The sequence below is a fragment of the Nelumbo lutea genome, chromosome 2 (genome assembly GCF_056320005.1).
Source record: "Nelumbo lutea isolate HS-2025 chromosome 2, American lotus-T2T, whole genome shotgun sequence".
NCBI lineage: Eukaryota > Viridiplantae > Streptophyta > Magnoliopsida > Proteales > Nelumbonaceae > Nelumbo > Nelumbo lutea.
In genome coordinates, this window is record NC_142685.1 from 105,318,823 (window position 1) to 105,329,849 (window position 11,027).

Sequence of the window (11,027 nt, forward strand, 5' to 3'; positions counted from 1 at the left end):
TTGATTCTCTTAATATATGAGTTTATACAAAGAGATAGTTCAAAAAAAATTAATATGTAAATCGTAATTTATTTAAGGTGGAGTACATTGCTATAGGAGCTACCAAGGACTAGTTTACCTTCATGAGAATTACAATTGACACTTGCTTCACAGGAATATCAAATCAAAGAATATTCTTCTATACATAGAATTCGAATCCAAGTTTACATATATTGCATTTGATAGAACTATTGGAGTCTTGGCGAGACTGTTTATAAATTGTCCATGGCTTGTAATAAAGCCTGATCGGCCTGTTTTATGGAGCTAGGTTCATAACCATTCTTTAGTGATAAAATATGTTTATTGCTTGATTAATTTGCTCAAATTAAAGTGGATTATTTTTAGACGATTGTTAATTTGACTTAATTATAGAATTCCTTGAGAGTGAGGTTCTTGCTAATTGCTTTAGTTTTAATCCATTTGATAGGGAAAAATATGGAAATTCAAGTTAAGCCCATGGAAGCTGCTTTATAACATACTAAAGACTTGTATACAAATCGCATATTAAACCTTTTAGCACGTACAAGCCTGAAGGATGGCTATGGCCGTGTGGGAAGGTAGTAATGTTTCAATTCTTTAGTTGTTCGGTATAGCATTGATTTCTCCTATTTAATTATACCTCCTTACTGAAATTATTTTGTAAGATTACTTTGATCTCTAATTTATTTATACTCTTTGTTGACACTTTTGTGAAACTTTTCTAATATTAAAAACAACTGAATAAGAATTCTTAATCAACTTGAAACCAGTCATACTAACATATCATGGTACAGAGAAACCCAAGAAATTGAAATGGCAATCAAACGAAAATAAAATAGAGATAAAGAGAAAGCAAACACAAAAAACAAACAAATTTACATGGTTCGGCTTTGTAGCCTACATCCACGAGCGAAGGAGGGATAGAAATCCACTATGCAGTAGGTAATGGAGGAGAAATACAGAGTTGTGCTCTCACAGAAAACCCTAAGCCCCAAAGTACACCCAATATCTCTCAAGACTCTGCCTTCTGTACACAAGAGAGAAAACTCCCAAAAAATAAATGAATCTTCGTATTCGATTCGGACCTATAAGATGAATATGGGCCAGGTCCATACCGTCATGGGGGCTTCGCACCCGCACCCCCAATGGTGATTTGTGGTGGACTACAGGCTTACGCATCCACCACAAACCACTATGAAATTGCCTTCGGGTTTTTCTCAAATTAATTTGGAGCAGATTCACGAAGCGGGTCACCACAAAGAATTCACGGCACAAATATAACAAATCTCCACCTTGGCTTGAATTCTCTCAACCATCACAGAATATTAATCTCCCTCCACCTTCTCCAACAAAAGCCCCAATGGGAAAACTCAAATGCTACAAACACCAATCAAGTCCAAGCAATGCTTGAACTCACCATACTAACTGCATGTGAAATGTTAGGTCGTGTGCAAATCATGGCATACATAATACTCCCAACTGCATTGGAATAGGGGACATGTGACATATATTTTTCTTCTTCATCTGTCTGTGGTGACAAAGTTGTTGAAAGTCTGAAGTGGGCTGCAATAGGAGTACTTACTGGTTTAGCATCTTTCATGCCAAAGCACTCTAAGATCTTTTCAACATGCTTCTATTGTGTCAAATACAGTTTTCCTATTTTTCGGTCCCTCTGAATCTCTATGCCAAGAATTTTCTTTGCTGCACCTAAATCTTTCATTTCAAACTTACCACTCAACTGTGTTTTTGATCTGTTTATCTCAAATATTTTTCTTACTGCAATAAGCATATCATCAACGTAAAGCAACAAGTAAACAAAAGAATCATCTACAAGAAACATCAACGTCGTAATTCTTGGCATGATGGTGTTCAGGGAAGAAATTGTCCTATCCCTATGGATTATAACTGGACTTAACAGTTTCACGTTAAGGATTAGATTGGGAGTTTTTTCTAATTCCCTTCGCTCAATTTCCAGAGAGCCGTCGGTGGTTATGGAGGCTTTATTATAAACGGTCAGTGTTATAATTCTGATCTTTCCGTCGTGATCTTTTCGATGCCTTTTGGGACCCCAGATGGAGATTACACTATTCTGCTTGGTGACTGGTACAATTGAAACCATATGGCTGTGATCTTTCGATCTTACTGTGTTGCTTGGTAGGGATCAGCGTATCTGGGTGCACGGAGATTTTATCTTCGAACCCATGGTTTGTACAACTGAAGCTCTTCAACAATAGTGTTTTTCCGGCACTCTACCTTTGGATTTAGGCTGGAATTCAAATCTCGAAGACTTCAATGTTTCCAGTAACAGTCTCGTAGGAAAGCTGCCCCCATACCTGTGCTACGGTGGGAAGTTTCAACAATCGGTTTTCTAGAGAACTCCCGGAACCAATATAGTGACTGCAAAAGTTTCACGTACGTGAGGATCTTCAATAACGAACCGGAAAAATAATCCTCCAACCCATTGCAAAGACTTCTGCAATGAGTGGAGTTTCTGAGTTTGAAAGGTTAGGGTTTTGATGAGCCAGCATCTCTTTCCCTTTTTTCTGTTTTACTTTGAAAATTTGAAGAAGTCATTGACGAAAGTGATGAGATACAGACGGTGACAGTGATGGCGATGGCAGAGGAAAAATAGGGAGTGGAACGGTTGCAGAGTAGTTCACTGTAGCTACAGCCGGGGAGAGAGAGGAAGGTTAAAATTTAGTTTTGAAAATAAATTATACATCATGCAGTGTCAAATGTGCATGAATTTCGATGAAACATTAACAGATATTAATGGGTAGAACTAAGCAATTGTCAATACCACAAAACAATAGTTAAAGAGTACCACGTATCAATTTGCTAAACAGTACGGATAATTTAAGAGATTTACTCTTTATATTATATAGAACCATCCACTAACATGCGCATTAGAAGATACGTTAAGCTTCTACAACGTCGAAATCTCAACCAAAAATTCGGTAAGGCGCTCATGGCTCACGTTAGCTTTTGCTGATAACAGGAATGCCTTCAACGTCTGAAAAAGGAAGTTTTTTTCATCGCAAAGACAGCATAAGGACGAAGAGACTACAGCAATGAAGATTTGAGACTGACAGGTGGCAAGAGTAAGCCATGCTGTCCTTAGCTTCTTTCAGGTGGCAAGAGTAGGCCATGCTGTCCTTAGTAAATGATCGATCCAGAAAACTGCAATTTTTCAAAACGCTGAGCAATGTGGAGTTAATATTTAATGAAATTTTTTAACCAAATGAATAAATTATTAATTGTTAAAATTTGAATACCCAACTAGGCCTAATCTATTTTGTTTGTATTTGATGCACTCTCCTCCCTTTCTTTCTCTAGTTCTCACCCCGTCGCCTCCGCTCTCAGCTCTCCTTTGTTCCATTGTCTACCAACGACAATTGCGCAAAGAAAATGTTGCACAAATAACATGTTAGAACTCTAATGTTATCTACATGTACTCTCTTCTGGGAAATGGGGTCACTGAAATTTGGAGGAGAAACTTTGATACATGTTTGAAAACATTGTCTTTAGAACGATATTTGCCCTTGTTTAATTTTCATTAAGTTTATTGTTGAGTTATAGGCAAATCTATTCCCAAGATACAATAGAACCTTGGACGAGAATCTACAATCAATAAAGTTGAAGAGTCTTCGAAGAAACCTTTTGTGAAACTGTAATAGACCGGACCGAGAGAGAGAGAGGGAGAGTATGTGTGTGAATTTCGAAGTTGTGTGTGAAAAGCCTGTTTCGGACTCCTCAAATAGTTTCTAAAGAGTTATGAAGAAAAGGTAAGTATTGGTTCAGAAAAAGGCACCTTGAACAGTTGTCAATGTTTGGAAGGTAATTAACAGTTAATGTCTATTAATTTTGAATTGTGACTCTTGATCACACCCGATCAAATTGTGACGGTTGATCACATCAACAGTTAGCATCGCACCAAAAGGCCAAAGCTGCCCTTCATGAGCCACACACGCACAGTGTGAGCAAAGTGCGCCTCTAAAGCACATCATTGCGCCGAATACACGTGCGCGCGCATTGCATGGTAGCAAACCTCCATACTCTCTTCTACTATTTCTAAGGAAAGTAAATTAGGTCCTATTAAAAAACTCAAAACAAAACTTGTAATTTTCTAATGTGGGACAAGTTCAAAATTGGTTTTTGTAAGAGAAGAGTTGTTTTCTAAAACAAGTGTGCGAGTGTAATTTCTTATATAATTGACCAATCAAACCCATTGGATTTATTCTAATTAGATATTAAAATCCAACACTCCCCCCTTTTGTTGTTTTCTCTTCTTCCCTATTCCTTCGAATTGGCAACTCAACACTCTAGTCGGGCCATCACTGCAACCACCGATGTTGTTGCAACCATCAATCATTGAACACTCTCAAATCACAACACCAAGATAAAGTTAGAACCATAACCTCCAGTTTTTAACCCTAACTATCATATGGATGATAAAATATAGGGAAAATTTCTTAAATTACACTTATGGTATAGCTAATTGACTAACTCACCCTTACCTAACATCATTATCTTTGCTAAATGGGATGACCATTTTGTTATTTTGAATCTTTACTTGTGATAGTATAATAGTTGTGATAGATTAATTATGTATACTCTATGCGTCTAATAGAGGTGGACTTGGTTGTGTCACTGCATGCATCGATTTTAAGATATCCCAAAATATTTATGCTGTAATTTCAACAAAAAAGTGGATCTCAAATAAGAAATGGTTGTCTAGCTTATGATTCATTGAGCTTACTTGAGGTAGCAAAAAAGTTGGGGGTTTTTCTACACAATCGAACTGTGAGTTCTACCACAGTTGAATTTTATTCCCACTATCTTTGGCAGCAAATAACTAAAATTGCCCCCAAGTATATTTATGGGACTAAAAAGACTAGATTTGCACTTAGCCACAACCATGTTTCTTTTTACTAGAAAATCCTATAAATTGAAAACAATAGTTAGGTAGAAGGCTAGGTAGTTGTAAGAAATGCATAAAACAAGAAACCACAATGCATGTTTGGTTTGATAGAAAATAAGAGATATGGTAACAATGAATATAAAAAATTTCTGTTACCATTTATAATGATAGAAAATATTAATCCATTTGTAATGGATTAATATTGGATTGGATTGGATTGGACCAAAACTAATCTGACACCCCTAGGTCATAGCCCCTATCAAAGTGCAAAGCATGTCCTTTCCCAGCCTACGATCACCCCCTAGCCCTACGCGGCTAAGTCCCTAACTTGAGCCAGCATCTCCTAAGCAAAAGTGAATCTATTGTTGATAAAAAAAATAGTTCTTCTCATTTGTGCACCTATTTTGTTTAATGTGATGAACAAATAAGATTAGACAGATGCCAGATAGCTTACAATTCCCTGCTTTTTTAACTATTTTTAAGTGATGATTTCCAATAAATCACAAATTTCTGCATTTTTAGCCATTTACATTTTTAACAACAATACCTCTTATTTGTTGCACTTATTTTCTTTAATGTGATGAATAGATAAGATTAGAGAGATGCTCCGTTTTGTGTGATTTTTCACATTTTTTTTCACTTGTTGGCCATGCCCATCATTAATAACAATAGTTCTTATCTTGTTTTTTTTATCTGCAAATTTGAGACATTAGAGCTATGCCTAATTGTTTTTTGGAAGATTTTCTGTAATTTTTTTCTGAAAATATATAGTTGGTATAATACTTAGATGATGACGATGACAACATATTTTATTTTGGTATTCGTTGAGATTAATGCCTAAATAAAGTGGGTATTTTTTGTTACTTAGATCTCAGTCCGAGAACAGGAAAAGCAATCATCATGTGAGGATGATTGCTTCTAAGCAACTTTGAAGCAAATGTGATATAAAATATTGTTTTAGTTCTCTAATATTTTTTCATTTATCTTTTCTAATCAATCCTACAACATACAGGACCTTTGACTTAAATTTCTTTATCCATTTCAAATATGAAATCACTTGAATGTAAATTTCCATGTTTTTAAATTTGATCATACAATATAACTGTTTGGCAGTCTTAGCCAGCAAGGCAGTACGTTTGTAATCGCTTTCCAACCACGAATAAATTCTAAGAAGGTAATATATACAATAATGTTTCTTAAATTGTTTTTATGTTTCTACCCACAAATATTGAAGAAATTGATTTCTTCACATTGAGAAGTGAGAAAAGTTTGTCTTCATTTTTCATTCTTGTTTGGTGGGGAAGAATGGAGCTTGATGTCTCACCCAAGATGGCAAAGAAACTCTACAACGGTGATGGTGGGTTGGTTGTACTATGCATGGTTGCCTTTTGATCTTCCCATGCTCTGAGAGGTCCACATAGGTGCAGCAAAGTTTGTGTTTGAGAAGTATGGTCTTGTTGTTGTTATTCTTATTCTGGAAAGGTTAATTGTTTGTGTTCTTCAAGTTTGGTATATCAAGTTCTTGACCTCTTAGGTTTTTTATTGATCTTTTGTAATATATTGGTTTGATCTTATTTGTTTATGTTCAGGGATTGGAAGGACTGTTGTTCTTCTTCCTGAAGCAGAGAAGGAGAAGAAAAGGAGAAGATGATCTTGATAAAAAAAAGGTGATGCACTGGTACTTCACTCCCTTTCGGTGTTGTTACCTAGTGGTACAATGCAGAGGACATTGGTGTCAACGGTATTTAAAAATCCAATTTTAAATTTGAGATTAACATAATCAAATCGAATTCGGATATGACCCGATTCAATTTGATAGATATTAAAATTCAACCAATTATTTAATTCTTATATATAATATATAAAATATTTAAATATTTTATATAAGGTATATATAATAAAGAAACTATATAAATAGTTCATATATGCATATACTTTATATAAATAAAATATTCATTTTATTAATTACCTAAAATAATTAATTGATCATATTCGAATTTGAATTCGAATATTAAAACATTTAATCGAATTTAAATGTTAATTTTCAATATCTGTTAGATATCAAATCGAATTTGGATATTGCTGGATTCGATTCAAATTCGACCCCTTTACACCTCTATCTTTGGATAAATATCCGAGCCTTACAAAGTTGGTGAGTTTACTAGTATCGGGTCACCTATGTCGTCTAGGGGTGTGGCTGGGTTCAGGTTATGGGAGTTGATGGTCGCTAGGTCCTTGAAACAACTTCCAAAGCCTGTGATTTATTTATTGTTCCTGGGTTCTTTGCTGTCTCATTTCCCAATTTGTAACTTAGTCCTGGTTACAATCTGATTCATCTTGGCTCTTCAGTCTCCACTGCAAATTGAAACAAATACTTTTCTTTTGAGGGATTGGGAAGGGGGTTGTTGATGAGATCTCAATACAAGGCAAATCCAAAGAATCAAACTATCATTCGAGCTTAGTTGATAGGTTTGTAGATATTCTTAGAGTAATCTAGATTATGGTGGTGAGAGTGACCAATTTGTAAGAAATTTGGGATTTTTGATATATTATTAATAAGATTGCAAACTTAAAAAGTGAATATGGAAAAGAGTTATATTGCAGGGATTAATATGGAGGATAGGGAAGTAGATTCCTTTGCAGAAATTTTGGGATGTGTTAGAACCTCATGGCTGATCAACCCTATTGTGGAAAGGGTAATTAAAAAGTTTTCTGTATGGAAAAGGAATTATATCTTAATGGGTTTGAGCAGGTTGGATTTGGGTTGAACTCCAACCTAACTTGCCAACCTGTGAATAATCTATTTGGAAAAAAATAGGTTGGGTTGAACCTAAACCCGCCTTTTCTTGTGGGCTTTCAGAGCGGCCCACATTTTAGCATCAATGTTCATTATACAAACCATTAGAGCCCATTTTGTCCATTAAAACTTCAGAATTTCTTAAGATGCAACCAAAAGCGCAATTTCCATTTTCTTTTGACGAGGCATCAAATTTTATTTTTAGAACATTATGGGAAGGTGGTTCCCATCGAATCCAGTTCAAGGTTTTGTTTGTGTTTTGGTTTTCACTTTGGTTTGCATTTGCTCCAAGGTAAATTGTCTTTATTTTGATTTTTTTTCCAATTCTATTTTTTTTATGTGTCAGCTATTTTTTCCTAAAACCAAAGTACCAAATTTTCAATTTTCTCATCCATCATTCGAGTCCATCAAATTTCTAGGTCCCATCCATCTGTTATCACTCAATCTGACATTTGTTGTTTCATTTGGTTCCAAACTTGCTTGGCCACTTGGTAATTTGCCATTATGTGGTTTCTATCCTCCTATCCACAAAAAGGACAGTATGCCTATGCTTAGCCCTTTGTCTACCTGCAAATTCTTCCTTTGTCATAATTTGTTTTATATCAATAGCCAAAAGAAAATTTTAATTTTTTTCTAACATGAAATTTTCGTTGACTTTTTAATGATTTTATTAGTATTAGGATCTATAACCCTCTCATCTCTCATGGAATTGGAGGTTGATTTTACTTTGAGGTTTCCATCTGTACATTCACCCCACACTCCTTTATCTTTTTTCTTTAGTGGAGATGTGAAATGCCTTCACTTATAATTTCTTGCGGGCAGCTTTCCTCAAGTTTGGATTGACTCCAACTTTGTTATCAGCATTAATAAAGTGACTTGCTTTCCAGTTTCGAGTTTCCTAAGTCCATGTCCAAGAGGCTGATTTTTAGACAATTTAGACCCATATGCTATTTTTCTCTTTAGGATTTTTCATCCTAATTTCATTAAATTTGTCTAATTTATTTGATACATTTTCCAAATCCCTAAACCACTATTTTTTTTTGTTTGTATATACAATTTCCTACTTAATAACTGCAAAGGTTTTATGGTTTTGATTTGCATCTATAAGAATTTCCTATGGTATTTGATGAGGGGTGATTTTTCCCTCTAGTGACATTGTGCCACATAGCATTTCCAAACCGTTGCATAACACCTCGGTGCCTTCTAAGTAATGACTTGCCTTTGCCAAGATTATAGAAATCACCTTGAAGCCACGTTGGATGCACCTCACACATCCTGAGAGTGCTTCTTAGCCATCTCGATAGGGCTGACCTGTAGGCACTTCGGTAGGATTAGGCCGGTGACCTCAGGGCCAAGCCATAAACCTCGATACGAGGGGTGACCTCCCATCAAGGTCCCACTAACTTGATTAAGACCCAGATGGCGACTTGCGTAATGTGGCAATCGACCTCCACTCCATGTGACTTATCATCTCCAAATCCTTTGGGATCATATCGCCAAGTTGATGGAACTGGCTCCCGTGTCGCCCGCTTTGAAGGTAATTGGATAAACTCTATCACTTTATGCAAAAATCGTCATCGAGAGTGAAACCACCTTTTAGTGTGGCAGGCTGATAAGCCACATCCTCCTAGAGATCTCGGGCATGCTACGTGAAGCTTACGACTACCGGTGCCTATATAAAAGCACCCCCTTCAACTAGAGAAGGTACGTGTGATTTAGTTCTCATAGCTCTTTTGCTCTTTCATTCTTTATCTCTCACAAAAATTCTTCGTTAACTTAAGCATCAAAGTGACCCACCCCGGGTGAATCACCCCTAGTACTCTGACTATTATATTTTTGCAATTTGGCCAATCCACCATGTCAGCCCAACATCCAAACTATCATCCAAAGGGAGCACCAAATTGCGCACAAGTAGTATTTATCTATTTCTTTAGTCGTTTCTTTTGGGATTCCAACCATACTCCTTTAGTATTGTGTGAGGTTGCCCATTACTACTTTTAGGAAGGTTATTCTTCCTTTCAGTGATAAGGTTTTGCTCTTCTAGTCTTCTAGTTTGCCTTTGATTTTTCCAACATATAGAAGGTGTACTCTCTTTTCAATTATTGGGGTTCCTAAATATTCCTTTTTATTTGTTCTTGGATTTCAGCTATTCTTGCCAATATTTTTCGAATCTGTTCGGAGTTTTTTTTTTTTTTTTTTAAGTTGCATTTTGAAAATTTGGTCTTTGTCTTGAGGTTTTTACAAAATTATCTATAATACTTTGAGCACTATGGTTAGCCTCTAGGTTAGCTTTGGAAAAAATTAAATAGTCATTCACGAATTGAAGAATGGTAACTTTTAGGTCATTTCTGAAAGTTTTAATCCCTAAATTTGCATTTTCACTCCTTGATAGGTTCTTTATTGCATAGTGAGAGCCTCCAAACATAGCACAAGTATATACAGAGAGAGGGGATCACCTTATCTTATTCCCTTGATAGAATTGAAAGAATGGGTTGGTGAACCATTTATTAGCACTTAGATATTGTGGTTATGCATTCCATAATTTAGTTTATACATTTCTCATGAAAGCCTAGATTGATCATCACGTTATATTTTTTAACCTAATTTATCATATGCTTTTTATATCCATATTTCACTAATACAATAGTATAAGAGCTTTATGTTAAGCTAAAAAGAAGACCTTTCATATGCCTAGTTCCAAGATAGAAGACCAATAGATGGGTGAATAACAACATTGTTTTATACCTCTATTTTGAATTTAGTCCATTTTTAACTGTGGAGGCTAAAATGGTAATTTGAAATACTCCTTTTTACCTCTTTTAATCCTCTCATGCATTAAAAAGGGGCAGCCCAGTGCATAAGTCTCCCAGGGAGGGACAGATATGCACATCCTTAGATTTGCACATACTAAGAGGTCATTTCCAAGATTTGAACCTTGGCCACCCAAGTCGCAATGGAGTGATCCAATCGTTGCTAAGCCTACCTTCATTTAATTCTCTCATTAAGTGTTATATTTAAGATATTAACCCATATTCGCTATCATTAAATCCTATATTTAAGGTATTTTCTCTCACTCATACATTTTAATAATTATATCTAAAGTTTTAACTATGATGCTAGAAAGACACCACCACCATCATCATCATCATCATCCATGATAGGAGGACGTGACACAAAAAAAATAACAAAAATAAAACAAAACAAAACAAAACAAAAAACTTATAACCAATCAAGTGTGTTTTCATCAAAATTCGGGGGGGGGGGGGGTTTGATGATCAAAGCCTTTCTATT